A 21,006-nucleotide genomic window follows, 5' to 3' on the forward strand; every position below is an offset into this window, starting at 1 on the left:
TCCCACCCATCTCACATGATTTCCTTGGCTTGCCAAAGATGTTCCCTGGATGCCTTGGCTTTAGCCATGGCCCCCCACCCTGGCTATCCCAGCAGCCCACTCACTCCTGTTCCCACAGTTCACCCCACATGCTCTCCTTATGTCAGACTGAGACCTCTAGAGAGATCTCTAGTCTATCCCCGGAGTCCCCACTAAGAGACGGAGTCCATTGTCGATGCAAATGCATAGGAATAGGAATTCATTGAGCCATCGCGATGGGGTCTGTCCAGCTCTTTCAAGCTGCAGACCCTGAGAAGCAGAGGCACAGGCCTTTTATAGGTTTTAGACAAAGAAATGAGTTTTACAGTATGTGATTGGTTGGCATTTGGGCAGAAAAGCTGCAAGCAGAGAGTTGCACGTCTTGGCGTTTGGTGGTTGGATAATGGGTGGAGGGGCAAGCTGACCTATGAGAAAGATTGGTTGAAGCCGTCACAGGGGGCGTTTAGGAACTTTTTTAGTTGGGGAGGGGTAGTGGAAATTTTAAACACAGCTGGTTGTCCTTGAGTCCAGCTGGACCCTGGGCAGAGACTGAGACCTTGAGTCAAGTTAGACTCTTCAAGGTTTTTCCTGTCCCTGCCACACATATACAGTGATCTGATATCTGTCTGTCCTTGGTTCAAGCTAGACCCCTTAAAAATGTACATGCTTTGGCCTTAATGGAGGTCTTTAAGAGAAGACTGAGTAGGCTGACTTTTACATTTTCCCAGACTTTGACTTTAATGAGGTCCTTAAGGGGGCTGGTTCCTTCACTTACACTCCAGCTTGCCGCCTTTAAAGATGCAAAATCTTTCGCTCTTTGTACAGTACGTAGGTGGCTTTTCACTGAATTATTTATTGATTCTTAGAAATTTTCCTACAGTGCGCTTTGACATATCCATCCCCTCCTGCAACTCTTCCCAGATCCGCCTCTTCCAACCTTGCAACCTTTTTGTAAAAATTCATCAAAACCTCATAGGGTATCAAGTCTCTTCTTGGTAGCCTGCTATCCTTCCTCTGAGTGCCACCAGGTCTCCCCAAATATGAGACACCAGAGTACGGGGAGGGGAGTAAGGGGAAAATGGGAGGGAGGGAAGGAGGAATGGGAGGATACAAGGGAGGGGATAACCATTGAGATGTAATATGAATAAATTAATAAAATAAAATTTTAAAAAATATTAAAGGAAATAAACTTGTAAGCATTCAAAAAAAATTCATCAAAACCAAAATGTGTTGTGCGCCTTAACTTGGCTGTGTAGCCTTCCGCACAGCTCACTTCCTGGGGCTACATTCCTAGTGAAAACTAACTCTGCTGCCCCAGCAGCTGTCAGATGCTTACATAGTTCCTAGCAGGGGCTGGACTTCATGCCCACCTCCTCCTACATGCTGCCATTTTGTGCGGACTGAGCTTGGACGTCTTCTGCTGTACTAACTGCTGTGAGTTCATATGCGCAGGCTGCAAGCTCCCTCCAGATGGCCACGTTTCCCTGTGGTCATCCACAGCCTCTGGTTCTTACAGACTTTCTGACCCCTCTTCCACAATTATCCCTGAGCCTTGGGAGGAAGGGAGAAGGTAGACACACAGGCTGGCCTCAAACTCACAACAATCTGCCTGCCTCTGCCTCCTGAGCGCTGGGATCAAAAGCATGCCCCACCATGCCTGGCCTTAGTTATTCTTAAAGAGAAGCAATGACAAAAAAAATATACACGTGGGTGCAGGATAATCCTCCAGCCATCAAACTGGCTAAAACAACTCTAAGTCTTAATCATTGGCAAGGAGCAAAGCAGAAACCATTGGAGCACGTGGCTGGTGAGTGCGCGGCCGGCAGTCTGTTCGAGGCAGCACTCAAGCAGATGTGTAGCCATGAACATCAGAGCCAGGGCCTAGCTCATCCACCCCTGGGAGTCAGCCTTAGAGACCCCGTAGCCAGGAGCAGATGGAGAAGGTGAGGTGACTGACTCGGCACTCATTGTATCTGTGGCGTCCTGCAAAGAGGGAGTTCTGCGTTATATTTACATGTGTGGAATATTGTACGCCCACCAAAAAAAAAAATCCTAAAGCACCAACAGAGAGAGGAAATTAAACCTAGTGTACTCTGTGAAATAACCCTAAATAACTTGCATGTGTTTGCACATTGTGGTGCAGATTAGACAGAACGCTTGTCCGTGCAAAGTACAACGTCTGGGAGGTCAAGATGGGGGAGTGTGGGCTGACTGTTTCCTTCTCTGCGCTTTCCTAGTTTTCAAAAATCCCCGTCACTGTGACTTTACTGTTTAGAAAAGCAGAGAAGTGATACCCATAACCTAATGCAGAAACTGGTGACGGTGGCACATGAAAGGTGAATGAGAAGGAATGCGGGACTTCAAGGCCATTATGACCGTCACCGAATCCCACAAAGGCCTTCCTTAAACGCCAGCTTCCTCAGCCACCTTCTAATTAAAATGGCGATAGGTGAGTTTCTGTTATAGATAAGGAAGTTATTTATAGCAACAGTAGATGCTGGGTCTTTACAGACAATAAGCTTCTCCTTAGATGCACATTAGCAGCTCGGACCTTCATTTGCTTATTAGGGATGTTATTTAGTGTGCCATAAAAGTAATTTTAAGTACCACCACCAGATAATTGAAAGATAAGGCTCCCTGAGTTCTGCTCAACTGTTGCTTTCCCACACACAGAGCTGTCCCGTCTCTGTTTAAGCAACCTTAGCCTGGACAAATATGCAACATCTCCAAGTTGGCGTCCTTGCATCTGCCTCTTATACCTGTCACCTCGCAACACGTACGTGCTCCTCACACTTAGCGCTGACTGGAGAAGCACAGCTGTAGGGGTTGTGGTGAGAGCCCTTCGTCTGTGAGAGGACGCAGGTGGCCAGGCGGGAACCTAGGAAAAGACTTGTAAAATGCACAACGGCCATCTGATGTCCCAGTAGCATTTTCATTCTCAGCATTGCTCACTGCCTAAGCCATCTTGAGAATTCAAGCTGGTTTATGTCAGCGCTGGCTTGCCACCCCTGCTTAGGAAAATCTCCCTGGGGATGGAGACACGCCACTGTGCAAAACCATAGTTGTGTACTGGAGTCCTATTGACCACAGTGGTCACATCTGGGATCCCACCCAGTATCAAAGTCAGTTTCTACCCCGTACAGGGACAAGTAAGAAATGTATGGTTACTTTTATGTATATTGCTCGCTTTTCTTCTTGTACATTTAGAGAACTCTTCGTTAGTGTCTGTGATAAGACTCATATATATGACACCTTACATAATTAGTACAGTATGTAACCCTGTGCTGTTGGGAGAAAAATTAAGTTGAATATTTCTAGACCAATGTGGCTATTAACGTCAACTCAACACAGAAAATTAGGATACTTTTTTTCCAAAGTTGACAACATAGCTTATGTTTCTTTAAAAAATTCAAATTAAATGGCCAATAATAGCAGTAAATTGTGCAACAATAGTAGCGACAGCTTCTCCAGGGTCTGCAGTCATTTGGACAAACTGGTAGAGAGATCTGGCACCCCAGAGATCAGCAATGCTCTGTCACTGTTGTTTGTGCTTTTCTATGGTGGCAATTGCTTTTGTCAGTGAGACAGTGAGCCTGGCATGAGCAGCCCAGAGCCTGCTGAGAACGCGGTAAAGCATGCACTGAGTCCACATCCCTAAGTCTCCATGTTCCTGAGATCATTGCATCACTGCCAATAGGGCGTGTTTCTAAGTGGGTATGCCCGTGTCTGTGGGTTAGCCGTGATGTCCTACACTACAGCTTATGTTTGCCCTGTCAGACTTTGTGTGAATGTCAACAATGGGTCGGTTTCCAAACTTCTGCAAAGCCTTTGTGTGCGTAAATGGGCTCCTATCTGAATCACTGAAACAGAAGGAAGTCGGAACCACAGAGAGATGGTACCATCCAAAGCAAAGCATCTGAACCCTAGCTCCTCATGAGCATCCCCTAAAAAAATGTTTTCAATAATTCTGAAACTGTGTCTTCTATCCGGAGAGTCTAAACTAATTGGTCTTCAGGCCAGAGACAGGCTTTACCATCATTTGAAAGTGCATAGCTTATCTCAGTAAAGAGGTTGTCAAGCCTGAGCACGCATCAGAAGCACCTGGGGGGAGGGGGGCTCCCACATACCTGAGAAAGAGCTTTTTAGCAAGTTCTCTTGGTCTGAAGCTCATGCTGTGGTCTGAGTGATGACCTTCATGATCTGTGGTGATTCGTCAAGCCAGCCACATCCACCTTGTTGGAGGGACGTGTGCAGGTGGTAATCTGAAGCCACCGTCAGGAATGGTGTAAGCATTAGTGTGTTGACACCCGACATGCTGGGGACCATGGAGATCAAATGGGGCGGTGTCTAGAACACCACACGAGGCACAGGTGGTGTGGCAGTGCAATCAGCAGCCACCGAGGCAGAAGTGATGGACTCTGTAAAGTAAATTGCACCTCACAAATATGAGAGGGCATCACCTCGTAAACATTACAAAAGTATCCAAAGTGACAGAAAGTAGGTGTTTCCAATGAGGCACCAATAATTATTCAAAATACTATAATGAAACCCAAAGGGCGCTCACTATTCATTCATCATAATCACCCAAAATAGACCTTCAGTGGTAGCTCTTCAAACGGCCTCTGCCGAGTAACCAATTTTGGCTCCCATAAATATGTTAATGAGAGGTTTGTAAGTAGACAAAACCTCAATAGATATTATAGTTTTGTTGCAGATACAGTCAGTGAATATTAAGAGCCCAAAGAAGAAAGACCATCTCACAGCTTCTGTGTTGCTGTGATAGAATGCCCAGGACTTTCTAAGTTCTCTCAGTTGAAGGTCGCTGCTTTGTGGGTCCAGATCCTGAGTCTACTACACAAACGCAGGATGAGCATCTGCCGAGAACCTACATGCTGCCTCATCCCGTGGTGGATGTTAGAAGGGCAAGACAGGACATCTGACTTTTTTCAGGAATCTACTCCTGTAATAATGACATTGCCTAAATAGCCTACAGGACTTTGCAAAGGGGCATTCAGGGCTGGAGAGATGGCTCAGCTGTTATGCAATAGGCTCAAAATCAAAACGCCAAGAAAAGAGATATCCAAACCCCATCGTGGGGTGGAAGTGACATCGACAATGACATCTAAAGGATATACATTGTTCACTAAGTTCCAAAGAGTGTGGTGGAGTGGGAAGCAGGGCTCTCAGACAACGGACGCTCCTCCAAAGAAAGCAAAGAGTATGGTGGAGTGGGAAGCAGGGCTCTCAGACAACGGACGCTCCTCCAAAGAAAGCAGTGTGTAGGTCTGGCTCTTTGGGCTTTTTGAAGAGCCATCTGCTTACAGGTCTGTCTTGTAACCGAGAACAGTAACCTATGAGCACTAAGTGAAGACAATTGGAGATGTGTGTGTGTGTGTGTGTGTGTGTGTGTGTGTGTGTGTGTGTGTGTGTGTGTGTGTGAAATGCCTCAAGAGTAAGAACCAGTGCAAATGACCAAATCCTGCCCATGAGTGGTTGGCTACAACTTCTGCTTACAGCAGGGCCAAAGTTCTTTTATGTCAGATTGACTACATCTGACATTAACTAAAACCCAAGCTATTGGGTACACCTGTGAGAGATTTTTTTTTAACCTTTTGAGGTTGAAAGATGCACCTTAAATCTGGGCCATACCATCTGCTGGCAGCCTATGTAAAGGACATGGAAGAAGTTCACTTACTCTTCACCTGCGGGCAGAGTCATTCCTTCACTGGGATGAGAGCCTCCTTCTTCAGGACTCTGGAGTGTACCATGGACCAGATAAGGCATCCAGCCTTATGGAATGAACAATGGCTAGAGTCTTGGACTTCGTGTCAGAGTCAGCCATCGTTAACTAGCTGGACCACAGCCTGTAATTCTGATCAGCCCCCCTTTCCATGTGTCTGTATCCACTATATCAGTATGGATCCCTTAGACAACCCTGGCTAACACAAAATTCTGCCATACAAACTTAGGCTCCTGAGGAAACGGTTGCACTAAGGGAAATGGCTGCTGGTGTCCACTAGGTAATGGAGGCGCTGGGACTCTCCTCCTCTCTAGTGATCTTAAAACAAAAAAGCAAAATGTAGAACAATTATCATCCTTGGTCTGTAGCTTAAGATGCCCTTCGAGAAAGTCTGTACATAGACAAGGGCTCTTACCAACAAGCGTTCCCTGGGCTTGTCACTCCGGATTTACATTATGTCTTAAAGTGAGGAAGGAGGGTAAACAAAGCTCTTGTGGGGGGGGGGGGCATGGAATGAAGGATAGAGGTAAGTCAGAAGCTCCCCGTCAGCAGAAACACTGGGCAGCCTGGCTGGTTTATTCTGGATATTTCATGCTGAGAGAATGCCAGTGCTAAGTGGCACACGGGACGCTGGTGCTGTAAAATCTTCCATGACGACTGAGAAAGCCTTCCAGCCTCTCCACACACCAGAGCCCTCACATCAGTTCTCCTTTCCCGGGACAGCGCTGCAACGGGAGCATGAAAGAAATAGGTATAGGTAAGTCCTGTTCCCGCACAGACCTCAGAAGTGACTTTGTGGGAATGACCTGAGGGTCCTGTGACTTTCTCATAAAAGTTTAATATGTGAAGGAGAGAGAAACATGTTTTTTGTTATGATCTCAAGAGTGGGATGAGGAACGGACTTGTGGAGAGAACAGGTGATGTTAATCCACTAACGATGAACCACCTAGTGCTGGAGCTTGATTGTGGCCAGCTGAAAAAAACATGGACGGACTCTGAGAGGAGATATATAAATGTGACCCCAAAACAGGAGAGGGGGCTTTTTTTGGAGAGACTTGGGATAGTTTTGGCTGTTCACCACTCCACTTCAGGATGCTCCTAGAGAGAACCACTCGAGGGAAGCCTTCAGAGCTCCGGACTCTGGCTGTGGCTTCAGGTTCTGGTTGCTCCAGGTTCCAGGAGAAGAAATGCTGCTGATTACGCCAGGAGAATCAACCCTCAGAACTGATATCATTAAGGTCTCGTTATTGTCTTCTTTAATCCCTTTTCCTAGTGTTTTGGATAGTCCAGTTATAAGTGAGGTACTCTCAGTTTATAAGTTCATAATAAAATATAAGTGTTAATAAACTTGAGCCTACAAATATAAAATGCAGTAAAATCTACAAATATGAATTACATAAATGTTTACACCCTCTCCAGTGTTTGATCTGAAGTAACAGCACTTGGTGGCAGAAAGGATGTTGCCTGACAAACAGGCCCTGTGTTATGACCTCGCTTCCCCTGCCTCCACAGAGACTCAGGAGCATCAAGGCATGGCCCATGACTGATGCTCATGGAGATATCTTCTCAGATTTTGAAGCAGACAAAATTATCCTTAAGTGCCAATGGTCTTGGGCATCTGAAGCTTGGAGAGTAGACAGGAACCTACCCTTCCTCTCTAGGAATAATTCCCCACATTGCTTCTAGTCACTTCTGAGGAAGAGGTGATGCTTCTCCCATGTGTCAGGGTTTGGTGGGCAATGGATGAAGGTGGGACCATTGAGATCTGGGAGAAACTGGCCAACAAGGGACCGGTGAGCACAGCCAGGCTTTATACCTGGTTCTCCTGGCATCAGTTCCAGGGACAGTGAAGTCCGTGCCAGATGAGAGTCGTAGAAACACGTGTGACCTGCCACACGTCAAAGCAGGACAAAGCCACCTGGACAAGCATGAAGACACAGAATTGACAGTGAGACTGAGCTCAAGCAGCTCAGGGACTAGTAAAGAGCATCATTTTAAGCAAAATAAGTCAGAGCAGAAAGACAAATATCTCATTTTCTCACATGTGCAGAATCTAAACATTCTTTTACAAAGAGTACCAAAGCCAAAGAGGGGCCATCAGGGAAGAAGGGGGCACAAAGTGTGACAGAGCCAAGTCAGGGTCATGAGCTTAACTGTGTCTAAAATACATTAAATACACGCAAAATGCCACCAGGGAACTTATTGTTAATAAATGCTAATCAAAAAAGGGAAACCCTGGAACGGGCTGGTTTTGCTGCCATTTCATTTTTCTTAAAGATTAATCGGTGGCTAGTGAGAGAAGAGAGGAGGGCAGAAACCTAGCTGAGCTTCCTGGTCAGCGGGGTACTCGGTAATTAAGGATTGGCAGAACAAATGGATGCTATTTAGGAACTTGTGACGAATGCCTAGCTGTCACTCTACCACAGAGTCTGTGAAAGGCCTGCTGTGCCCAGAATGGCTCCTGCAGAATTTTTTTTGACAAGCACTATATATTAAAAAGAGTGAACACCTGACTTCAACCCTTTGGGATATGGAAAGAGAAAATTGGTGATATCTGTTCCAGAGCGATGGGTGCATAGTGGTGGCGTTTAAGTTCACCCCTCCCGCGCATATCTAAAGTGTATGTCTAAAGCTCAGCTCACCCCCCAGCCCATAGCTTCTACTGTCCGAGGGCTCCAGCACCGGTCTCTAGGTTGAGCTATGCGAGGTGCTTCCACACCGTTATCGATCGTGTTGATCCCCCTGATGCAGTCTTTCATTCACTGTCCTCAGCCATCCCGTTTGAGGGTGTCACTCGTTCCCACAGGAAGCCGTTCTTTAGCTTTATGGTGTCAAGTGAGCAGCCGCATATCTTCCAAGTCTGCTGTGCTAAGAACATCCAGAAAGCAACAGTTGAAACCATGTCGGGATGACAACATGTGACCAGTCCTGACCTACCCAAGTAGCAATTCCATACGCTGGGAGAACTAATTAAATACAGAGCGATTTGAATAGTGCTAGTCACGATGCAAGCTATTATGCATGTCTCACTGTGACACTCGCCCTCTATAAATTCTGCCTTTGCCCAAGGATAGCAAAATCATGATCCGGTCTGCCTCGGCCTCTGATGTGCCCAAGTCAACACTGTGCATCAACTGGGAGACTCTGTTACAGAGCCTGAGGCCACTGTGTGTCCACACTGTTCCTAGTCATCTGGCTTTGACCTACAATGAAGGCCCAGGACCTTTGGCCAGTTTGTCTGTTAGAAGGCTACTCCTGCCCTTCTGTGTGGACACAGGGGCCCTGGCACTCATGTGCTTGTCCTGTGTGGAGCTGAGTACTTCCGTCCCTGTAGGAGCTGAGTACTACCGTCCCTGCAGGAGCTGAGTACTTCCGTCCCTGCAGGAGCTGAGTACTTCCGTCCCTGTAGGAGCTGAGTACTTCCATCACTGCAGGAGCTGAGTACTTCCGTTCCTGCAGGAGCTGAGTACTTCCGTCCCTGTAGGAGCTGAGTACTACCGTCCCTGCAGGAGCTGAGTACTTCCGTCCCTGCAGGAGCTGAGTACTTCCGTCCCTGCAGGAGCTGAGTACTTCCGTTCCTGCAGGAGCTGAGTACTTCCGTCCCTGCAGGAGCTGAGTACTTCCGTCCCTGCAGGAGCTGAGTACTTCCGTCCCTGCAGGAGCTGAGTACTTCCGTCACTGCAGGAGCTGAGTACTTCCGTCACTGCAGGTACTTGGTACCACTGCAGTTTTCCTATTGGTTAAGTAGGGTTCACTGGGTCACTTAGTGGCCCAAGAAACTTTATGTAATTTTAGTTTCTTAGAACAACAACAACAAAATCTGTAGTTCAAAGCCTCTAAAGTTCGATGTGAGAGCTTAAGAGGAAAGTGATGAATAACCTTGTAAACTAAATTTGACCTGTATAGGGCCAAAGAATAGATGAAGTTGTCTGTGTGTGAGTGTGTGTGTGTGTGTGTGTGTGTGTGTGTGTGTGTGTGTGTGTGTGTGAAGGGACATTTTCCATGGATAAGTATTCTCCACACAATGTACAACATGCTTGTGAGTGTGTGTGTGTGTGTGTGTGCGCGCGCGCGCGTGTGTTAGAACTCTGTACCCACCGTGGAAGCCGTTAGCCCTAAATAGCCTCTAACTTCCAAAGGGGCATTCCTTACCACCCGGACTCGGCCACAAACCTTCTGGATCCTGTCCTTAGATAGTAGGTTCTAGCCGTGTGCCAGGTTCCCATGCAGCCGGGTGAGAGTTTGGATACATTTAAGGAAATGGAACAGTGAAAAGGTGAGACTTACTCGGAACATGGAAGAAAAGCAAGATAACAAAGGCTAAGTACCCCATCTGTCTCTGGAGTGAAATGTTGAAACAAAGAACACCTTGACTCATTTTTTTAAATTAAATGATAATAATTGTGCTGCCTGGGTTTGTGTGTCAACTTGACACAAGCTCGGGTCCTCAGAGAGGAAGGAGTCCCAGCTGAGGAAATGCCTCCATGAGATCCAGCTGTAAGGCATTTTCTCAATTAGTGACCAATGGGGGAGGGCCCTGCCCATTGTGTGTGGAGGCACGCCTGGGCTGGTGGTCCTGGGTTCTATGAATAAGCAGGCTGAGCAAACCATGGGGAGCAAGCCAGTAAGCAGCACCCTCTATGGCCTCTGCATCAGCTCCTGCCTCCACTTTCCTGCCCTGTTTGAGTTGCTGTCCTGACTTGCTTCGATAATGAACAGAAATATAGAAGTGTAAGCCAAATAAACACTTTCCTCCGCAACTTGCTTTTTGGTCATGGTGTTTTTTCCCAGCAACAGAAACCCTGACTAAGGCAATAGTGACGTTTACTTTTCGAGGCTTCAGTGGAGTCTGTTGCCAGAGACGGTTCCTGGCCGTGCACACCAGACAAGCTTCTGCTTGCACGCAGCATCTTCTGGCGCCCTTGCTGTGGTGATAAAACGAGTGGCTTCCTGTCATACTGGCAAAATACACTGGAAATTAACTTAGAGGAAGTAGCACTGGGTCTGCACATCAATTTAAAGTGGAAACACGTTTTTTTTTTCTACACTACTGCTTAGGGTCGTGAAGCCCACCCATGCTGCAGAGCACTGAGAGGGCAGGAGCAAGAAGATTCAGGCTGAGAAAACGGCTCACCTGGAGATAAGATGGGGCTGATGAAACAGCCTACTCAAGACGCACTCGGAGTTGATGATTTTGTCCTATTACGGCTAATTGTAACGTTATCATCTTTGTTTCGAACACATAGCTGGATAATTACATGCTGATCATCTTGACTCTTTCTCACACACAGGAAGTTTGTACACATGTCCAAACTATGTCCTAAGTACAAGCTTAGCAAATACTGCTTTTAAGGATCTGTCATCTCGCATATGTTAAGAATCCAAGCAGTAGTGCAATTCCCTTTGGGGACTCGGGGTGGGGGTGGGGGACACTAGATGTGCAGCCTGCCCAGGCAGGTTTGGTTTCTTGCTGCCCCAGGGTTAGCCCTCACACAGATCGCGTTTGTTCTAAATTTAAATGACGCCAGATTCTCGCATCACACTTCAGGGTGCAGTGTGTCTTAAGCACTCCTGTAAGACACTGCGCTACTCCGGGGACAGTTGAGTCTGCTTTCAACAGTTTTATCGGAAGGCTTGAATTTATTTTGGTTTGTGTTTCCTATTTGAATTTTAAAGGTCTTTCTCTTGAATGTTGCACAGGCAACTAATAAGGAGCATTTGAGGACCAGGAAGGTGAGTTAGCTGCCTCCTGTTCAATGTGAGAACCCTGCTTCACTTCCAACCATGTCTGGACTTCGAGCCTGGGCTTCTAGATTTACCACCCGTGTCCTTCAGGTAGCTTTTTCAGTAGCCTCACAGACAGGCCCATTATTAAAAGGTATATCTGGGCCACTGTTTCAGATCTGTCCTCGCAACTCTGATGACAGTTTGAAGGACACAGATGGTCACAAAGTTGTAAACACCAGACTTTCCACTCAGGGCCACTGCCCACTTGTCCTGTGCCTGCAGTATAAAAAAGCCACATGGCTGCCCTATTCTGTGGAAGCCTCAAAACCACATGTCAGCTGCCTCAATCAAGTTTCAAAGAAAATGGTAGGGGCAGAGAGGTTGTGAGCTACAATCTGAAAGTCATAAGTTTATGCAAATCACTGCTGTAACAAAGATGCGGACTTTTGAAATGCCTTGACTGCGGTTTGATGTTTGTAAACCACATTTTCTACAGCTCGCTGTGTCACTTCCGAGTCCAGCTTTTTCACTGTGAGCTCAAAGCCACTCACAGACTCTCCTCTCACACCATAACCTAGACTGTGGACCCAATCAGTCCCAACTTGTTTTAGGCTTATTTCTTTCCCCTGCCACTGTGATAAAATCCCTGACAAACACAACTTAGGAGAAAAGGGGTTTGATTGGCTCAGTCTAGGTGAAGCCCTTCATTACAGGAAGTTCAGACGGCAGAAACTGGAGGCAGCTGGTCGCATCTTACCCACTGTCAAGAGCGGAAAGCAATGAGTGAACGCGTACGCGCAGGCGCTCAGAGCTCCACTCTTACGTCATGCAGGACCGCTGCCCAGGGAAAGACGCCCCCTCACAGCAAGGGAGTCTGCACGTCCCTCTCGGAAACATCCACAAAGCCATCAAATCTAGACGGCCCTTCATTGAGACGCACCCAGATGGGTTCCTAACACTTATTCTTAACACAGCGTGCCATCGTCACAAGGCAAAGGGGGTAAAGTGGAAAGCATCAGGGCAGTCCTGGCTTTTCAGATAATGATGATAAAATACAAAATAATATATCAGGGGGATAATTCTGAATAGTATTTTTAAATCAGATACTTTCAAACAGGACCTGGAGAGAAGGATTGGAGGTTAAAATCCCAGAGATGTGCGCTCAGTGTCCAGCAGCATATTATGCAGCACACAGGTACTTGTAAGCCAGCTCCAAGGGATCTGATGCCGTCATCTAGCTCGTGTGCACACGCCCCTACATGGACACAGGGCCACTCACACTCATGTGCACACGCCCCCACATGGACACAGGGCCACTCACACTCATGTGCACACGCCCCCACATGGACACAGGGCCACTCACACTCATGTGCACACGCCCCCACATGGACACAGGGCCACTCACACTCATGTGCACACGCCCCCACATGGACACAGGGCCACTCACACTCATGTGCACACGCCCCCACATGGACACTGGGCCACTCACACTCATGTGCACACGCCCCCACATGGACACAGGGCCACTCACACTCATGTGCACACACCCCCACATGGACACACAGGGCCACTCACACTCATGTGTACACGACCCCACATGGACACAGGGCCTCTCACACTCATGTGCACACGCCCCCACATGGGCACAGGGCCACTCACACTCATGTGCACACGCCCCCACATGGACACAGGGCCACTCACACTCATGTGCACACGCCCCCACATGGACACAGGGCCACCCACACTCATGTGCACATGCCCCCACATGGACACAGGGCCACCCATGCTTGTGTGCACACGCCCCCACATGGACACAGGGCCCACACTCGTGTACACATTGAATGCATCGTTATCTTCACTATCGGAGATGAGAGTAGGTCTGTCTCTATACGGAAAGCCTTGCTGTGCTTTCTGGCCTATCAGAGATCACGGTAGATCTTTTTCTAACTTCCTAAGATCTACCACACTTAGCTCGATGAACTTTTGCAGAATTCAGGATCCCCTGCTGTGTACAATTAACACAGCCACCTCAAATACTTCAAACTGATGTCTTTCTTCTATGAAATCTAGCCAGAACCAAAGGAGTTAAAAGGTAAATTTCCTCTAATTGTTTACTTCTATGGGTTTTTTCATCTGTTGTTCGATTAGACCTAAGTTTCATGACCCAGGTCTGTGGCTCTGTCCACAGGGGCTGAGTCTGTCTGGGGGCAAAGGCACACACTGTAAAGGCAAAATACGCGCATTTTGTCTACTCCAGTTTTCACTCTGGTAAATGGGGGCATGGCCCAGCAGCTCTGCTCCAGTGGTTATGAACATTGTTTATCAACAGTCAAGATTACATTGATAGTTGTCAGTGAAAAATGGTTAACACTTGTGACTTTATTTCAATATTAGATTCATGTTCCTGCTAACTACTGAAGGGAAATCCATGAAGAACCAACTGGGCAAATCCTACAAGGAATTAAAAGCAGCATGTTTGCCCGTACTGTTCTTGATGCTTTGATGTTGGAATTTTTATAGAAAAACAATATTTAGATATTTGCATGTTCCATGTGAATATTCTCATTGCTTATAAAGTAAATATAATTTTATGGGTATTGCTATTCTCTATAATTAATAGTTATATCAGCATATGAAATTAATACAAATATACAGTAAAATATTATCTATATTTCATTTTTCACTCCCCCTAGGACATAAAGCTCACCTCATCCAGTAACTGAAAGAAAAAAAGGACATAATTGTTCAGATGTTTTTGTTTGTGAGATGGGCAGTAAGGATGGCCCCACTCCTAGGCATCCCTGCTAGCCTCAAGTGGTAGAGGCAGGAGGCTGACCAACAGCTCCCACTCGGGCCGAGACCCAGCACTTTGAGTCAGTTCACCCCAACATCTACCCGATGCGTGAGCTAACAGAGCATGTTAAGGAGCCGGTCCTGCGGAACCAGAACTTCAGGATCTCCATGACTCTGGGCAGCAGCAGGCTATCCAAGAGCAGTCTCGGCGATGGTCCAGTACTGATGGTTTGTCAGAAACCAGACACCTTGCGCCATCTTCCAATGCCACTATAACAAATATATATGATGGGGAGGTGATAAAGATGGAGAGATGGAGCTGTGTGTGGGCAGTGAAGAGAGATGCAATGGCTACAATAGGCGTGAGAGGAGCTGCAGTCAATGGAGGAACAGGTCACTGCCCAGTAGGGTTGCCAAGGTAATGTGCAGGGGCTCAGCCCTGGAGCAAGCTGCTCAGCCCTGGCTCTGAACAATGGCTGGAGATGGTTCATTTACTGGGTTGACCTCCTCCTCAAAAGACCTCCATGCGGTCCATGTTGATATCGACAGGTCATGCTGCCACCTGAGACGAAGAGGAGATCTTTGGCACTTGCTGATGTATGCTCATGGTCTGTGCTTTTCCCATAAACCATGCGAAGGCCCAGGATCCGTGCTCACAGCACTGACTGCAAAGGGCAGGGAAGTGACACCTGCAGTGGCATCAGTGCTTGCAGGTGCACAGTTGAGAAAGAGGAACAAAGAAGTCTTCTGTGAAAACCCCTACCTCCACCCCAACCCTCCACCCTAAAAAGTAACAGCTAAAAAAGGAAGTCAGCAAAGTGAACGCTTAAAAATTGTGGAATGGATGCTGAAGTGTAGCCCTCCACAATTGATGGCTGCTGGCAGGGGTGAGGGTGGAGGACTCAGCTTTCCTTAGGCAGCTGGCCATGGGGAGTTTGTCCATGCTCCAGTGAATATATGGAACACACAAAATTGACTTTTCTTTCCTTTTTTTCTCCATTTCTTCCTTTTCTTTTAGGGGTGGGAGGTCATAGAGAGGAGGAGCAGAGATGAGAGGACTTGGGGGTCCGAGTGACCAGGGTGCATGATGTGAGAGTCCCAGTGTTGGGTTCAGGGTGGGAGCCGAGAAAACTTCAGACATAGAAGCTTAAAAAGAAAGCTTTATTTTCTAAGCTCAGGGTGGTGGCCTGTTTGGGATCTGAACTATGTCTCTGATGGGAAGTTTATATTACATATTAAAAGAATTAAAACTGCAATTAGCTCATACAGGGGGGCGGCTGGTGGAACAGGGTGGTCAGCTCTGACTCAAGTTATTTTGCTAACAAGAAGTTATAGCTGACCTTGAAAGTGTGCCTGGCAGTGGGGGGCAGCTGGGCTTCTGGTTGAGGAATTTTTGCTGAGTAATAAGGCCATAGGGTATGCTGATCATAAGCATAGTTTATGGTCAACCTGACCTTGTACAGAGATTTTTTTTTTAACATCAGCAATGAGCTAAAAAGATGTGCCTGGTAGGCCTGAAATAAAAATATCTATAGTTAAGCTACCCAAAAGGAACAGGCCTTAACACCAGATAATCAAATATTAAGTTGGAAAAAAGTAGTTGTCAATTTAGCATACTCATGGCTTAGTCCATTTAAGTTGCTGTAACCAAACACCACTGACCAGGCAGTTTATATACAATAGGCACTTATGTCACACAGTTTTGTAGCTTATGAAATCCAAGGTTAAGTTTCAGGCAGATTCAGTTTCCAGTAAGTGACAATTTCCTGACTTGTAGATGATTTCTCTCTCTCTCTCTCTCTCTCTCTCTCTCTCTCTCTCTCTCTCTCTCTCTCTCTCTCTCTCTCTCTCTCCCCCTGTGACATCCGTTCGTAAAAGGAGTGAGGGGTACTCAACTCTTGTGTGTCTTTTCTAGAACCAGGATCATATCCATGAGACAGGACTCTCTTGTCATGGTGAGAAGGCCCACAATGACCCCCATGGTGGGAGGACAGAGGGGACTCCTGAAGGTGTGTTCTGGGCTCTACCCACACACTGTGGTATGAGTGTGCCTGCACATGCACACACACACTCGTGCACACATGCACACACACACAGATACACACATATGCACATACACATTCATATGCATGAGAGAAGGGGGAGGGAAAAGAGAGAGAGAGAGGGAGAGAGAGAAGATTGTTTTTAAAGATACATTTAGACCATCAACCTGGAGCTGAGTATTTCAACATATGATATTGAGGAATGAAAATATTCTGCCTGTAGTAATTATCTAATGATAGTATGAGGGAAATGCTTTAAACAGTATCTAATACATTTTGCTATTTTAGAACATTGTTGCTTTTGAAAACTAAGACCAAAATGATTGCAAAAACATTTTCCAATCTAGAGATAACTGCAAGTTTTTAGCAGCCTGCAAAGTTTGAGCAAGTGGTTATTTTCAGAGGCCCCTATTACTGTGTGTGACTTTATATTTAATGACTTACCTGTCAAGTTACTGTACATGTGCTATTTCACATTCTTACAACATGACAGGAACTTTAAAGTGTTAAAATAAGAAGTAGTAGACTAGAGATATAGAGGCAACAAGAAAATTTAGCCAGAAAATACTTTTATAGCATCAAAAAGGCAATTAATACACTTAAGCACAAAGTCCTAGTGTATTTTTATGAAACTGTCTTAAAAGTGACGTGATTTTAAGTAAGATGTTCTTATATTCTGATTCATCGCCTCTGAACAACGCGGCGTGAGTCATCCAGGCAGCCCATCTTAAGTCATTCTAATTAGACGTCTGAATAATTTTTTCTTTAAATTTATTCAAGGAATAGACCAATAGCAGCAAATACTCCTTACATTGAATTATTTTGGAATAACTTTCTAACAACCCCTGAAATACGTGTGATGGCCTGCAGTGGTTTACGCTCTGAAGAGCGAGAACATGGGATACCCACTGTACTGTAGGAGACGACAACTCTGTAGCTCGGAATGTGAGTGTTGTCCCCACCCCGACCCCACCATCCAGAAGCCAGCATTTAGAACTTTAGCCTTGGTGACGCTGGAAGGCAGAAGTCTATGTTTGATAACTAGGGTCTAGTGGGAGGTTCTGGGTCACTGAAGGCACACCCTGGAAGGAGTTGGGGAAAGCTAATCTCTTACACTTCTGTGCCCAGCCATGAGGCAAACGGGCTGCCTCTGCCACCCACTCCCACTGGATACACCATGTTGTAACACAGCCCCACGGCAGTGAATCAGTTATATTCACGCAGTGAAGAAGCCACCAAAGCTGTGAGCTAAAATAAACCTGTTCTCTTTTTAGCTTGGTTGGCTCAGCCTTTTGTTTCAGGAATAGAAAACTGGATCTCTGGATGACACACCTGTCTAGTTCTAGTCCTGTTGAACAGTCCTGGAGTTGGTCTGTTCTGAGTCTGCACTGAGCAGGTGCGGTGGCTCAGCAGGTAAAGGTGCGCATTGCCAAGCCAGACAACCTACATTCAACCCTAGAACCCACGTGGGGCAAGGAGACAACTGGTTCGTGCAAGCTGTCCCCTGACCTTTACATGCCAATATTACAAACACACACACATGCACACACGCATGAGCGCAGAGAGAGAGAGAGAGAGAGAGAGAGAGAGAGAGAGAGAGAGAGAGAGAGAGAGAGAGAGAGAGACTTTACTAGCCTCCGCAAACAGATGTATCGCCTTATGCACACCCGCCATGACTGACAAATATGGATGGTCTCTGGCTTACAAAAAGAGATGAGATGGCAACTTCTTTATGAGAGACTGTAAGAGCAACCTAGAGCCTAGGAATTTATCCTTGTAAAAAGGTCCCGCTAATCACTTATGTGCATGTGAAAGTTTAACTTATCTAGCCCTTTAGTTAAGCTACACGTAACTTCAATTTCTATAATCTCTTTCCCTTAGGACAATGATCCATGAATTTACTGCCCAGATAAATATTCTGTATTTGTCCTTAGCTGCTTCTTCCTGCTTCAAGACATACCTTCTTAGCCTGGGGTGGCTGTATTTGGTGAGTACTTTAGAGTTCTTGACCTATATAAAATATGAGGTCTTCCCACACTTGTGTTTGTGGCATTGTGTTCATAAGTCTTGAACCTGTCACTCTTCTGGATGGTAAGTGTGTGTTCATGAATAACCTTAGTTTCAAAATGACTCCAAACACAAGTGTAAAGCAGTAACCTTCATTTTATTTTTCTTCCTGTAAAATTTGAAAGACAAATAAACTGTATCTATATCTGTGGTGACTGTTTTGACAGGAGGAATCGTAATTTAATTTCAATATTTATATGAATGCATGAATATTCCTGTATTATTCAAATGCTCTGTGAATAGTACATTCTGTTAAAAGAATGTAAGGCCTAAAGGCACAATTATAATTTTGATTCTAATTTCCTTCAAGGAGTTTTACATTTCCATTACAAAATATCATCTCATTTCCATCTGGTATTTCATAAACTACAGTAAGGCAAGGTATAGAACAGGAAGAAAACTAGATGAGGATTTGCTGGACTCCGTAGCTTGCTGCATGGTGCCACGTGCTAAGCTCTGAAGCTTGACTGCCTGTGAGCCACTCTCATCTCACTGACGACCTTTACCTCAGCAGCTCACACCCTTCTCTCCTGGGCCTTGCGTGTCCCTGTCTGTGACTGTGCTGAAGGGTAAGAAAGAAAGAGCAGACGAAGCACCTGTGTGTGTGGCATCGTGCACAGTGCTTTTCTTCACCGCGGCACTTGCCCTGGCTCCACCACGAGTTCTGAGAAGCTGGACTGGCAATAGCCTGTGAAGGAACCAATTTCTGTATTTTTAGCTACAAGACAGAATGAGTGCATTTTAAATTCCCTTTCAACACTGGATTTTCTATCTTGGTGTCTGATATACATTTCCCACCATTTCTACCTTCTCAAGTTTGTCACTGTGAGGTCTTTCAGGGTTATCACCCTCCTCCACACATCAGGCCATCGCAGCCCCGTCCTTCGTGCCCACATTGCTTTGTCTCCTGAGACAAAAAGCTCCTTGGGCCCAGTGTGGTGCTGCGTGCTACTAAACCTGGCACCTGGGTTGTGGAAGCAGGTGATCTTTGTGAGTTCGAATCCAACCTGGTTGATATAGCAAGTCCTAGGCAAGCTAAGACTACACAGTAAGGCCCTGTATCAAAAAATTAAAACATGCATACATACATACATACATACATACAGACAGACAGACAGATATCCATGCATTCCTTTCAGGACTCAAGGCAGTATTTTTCTCATCTTTGTTGCTGAGAGATACCTACACCCAGTGTCTAGTATGGAAATCCTTTATTTATGACAATTAACAGTGGCTTTTTAAAAAACATTATGGTGACACAAAATTATATGTAATCAGTAGAAAACATACTTGAGGTTTGGGTTTTTGTTGTTTTTCTGTTTGTTTGTTGGGGGTTGGGTTGTTTGTTGGTTGGTTTGGTTTGGTTTGGTCTTTTGAGACAGGGTTTCTCTGTGTAGCCTTGGCTGTCCTGAACTCATTATGTAGACCAGGCTGGCCTCTAACTCACAGAGATTCATCTGTCTCTGCCTGCCACCATGCCCAGTCGTATCTAAATTTTTTTAATTTTGACAATTTTCTAGGCTAATGATTTTTACTCTGTTCCATAATCATAAGAAGAAACAACCCCTGGTCCCAGTTGCTAGACTAAGGCACTGGGTAGGCAAAGCACCTTTCCATCTGGGGTTAGTTTTTATGGGTGTGATTGCATCACTCAATTGTAAATCATCTGCACATGGTAATTGCTGTTATTTGAAGTAATTAATTGAGGAACAAATGAGTAAACACACAGACGAGCCGGACTATAGGCAGATGGACGGATGGATGGATGGTACATCTGCTTCGTAGTAACACAGACAGTAGCTCAAGAGTGTACAGCTCTAACACGAATGCGTTGGCAGGGTCGCGCCCCCACTAAAACCTCGGAGAGCCTCTGTTCTTGTTGCTTCCGGATTCAGATATTCTGCAGTGACCCTCAGTGTCCTGGGCCGGAGGACGCAATGAGTCAAATCCCTGTCTCCACTGTCATGTGACATTCTCAACATTTTATCTCCATGTTTTTCTTTTCTTATGAGGTGACACTGGTCCACACTAAGTTAATGGACCATTGCACTCTATTGTGAACTCTTTACTCATTCCTGTAGGGAACAGGCCTCTCTCCTCCAAACAACCTTCTCTGCTAGTCTCTGACTTGGACTCCATGCCCACAGGAATTGTCCAGTTTCCACAAGAATCTAGCAGGTGTCCTTCATTAATCACCTTCAAATAGCTACCAAATTCTTTTGGTTTGCTTTGTTCTGTTTTGGGGTTTTGGGTGTTTTGTTTTGCTGTTGTTTTGGTTTGTGTTTGTTTGTTTGTTGTTTATTTGTTTTGGTTTTTTTTTCAGCTCCTGCATGCTATTCAAGGCCAGTCTGGGCCACAACTAAATCTTATCTTCAAAGAAAAGAAACAGGGTTGGAGAGGTGGCCTAGCGGTTAAGAGCTCTTGTTGCTCTTCCAGAGGACCCAGGTTCCATTCCCAGGCACATGGAGCAGATGACAACCATCTGTAACTCCAAATGCAAACAACACAGTGCCCCCCTTCTGGCCTCCACATGTACTGCATGCGTGTGGTGCAGGCAAAATATATATTAAAAATAGAAATCCATCCTTTAAAAAAATTAAATAAACCTTTCTGTAGTCA

This window comes from Acomys russatus, chromosome 12, assembly GCF_903995435.1.
Source record: "Acomys russatus chromosome 12, mAcoRus1.1, whole genome shotgun sequence".
In the NCBI taxonomy this organism is placed as follows: Eukaryota; Metazoa; Chordata; class Mammalia; order Rodentia; family Muridae; genus Acomys; species Acomys russatus.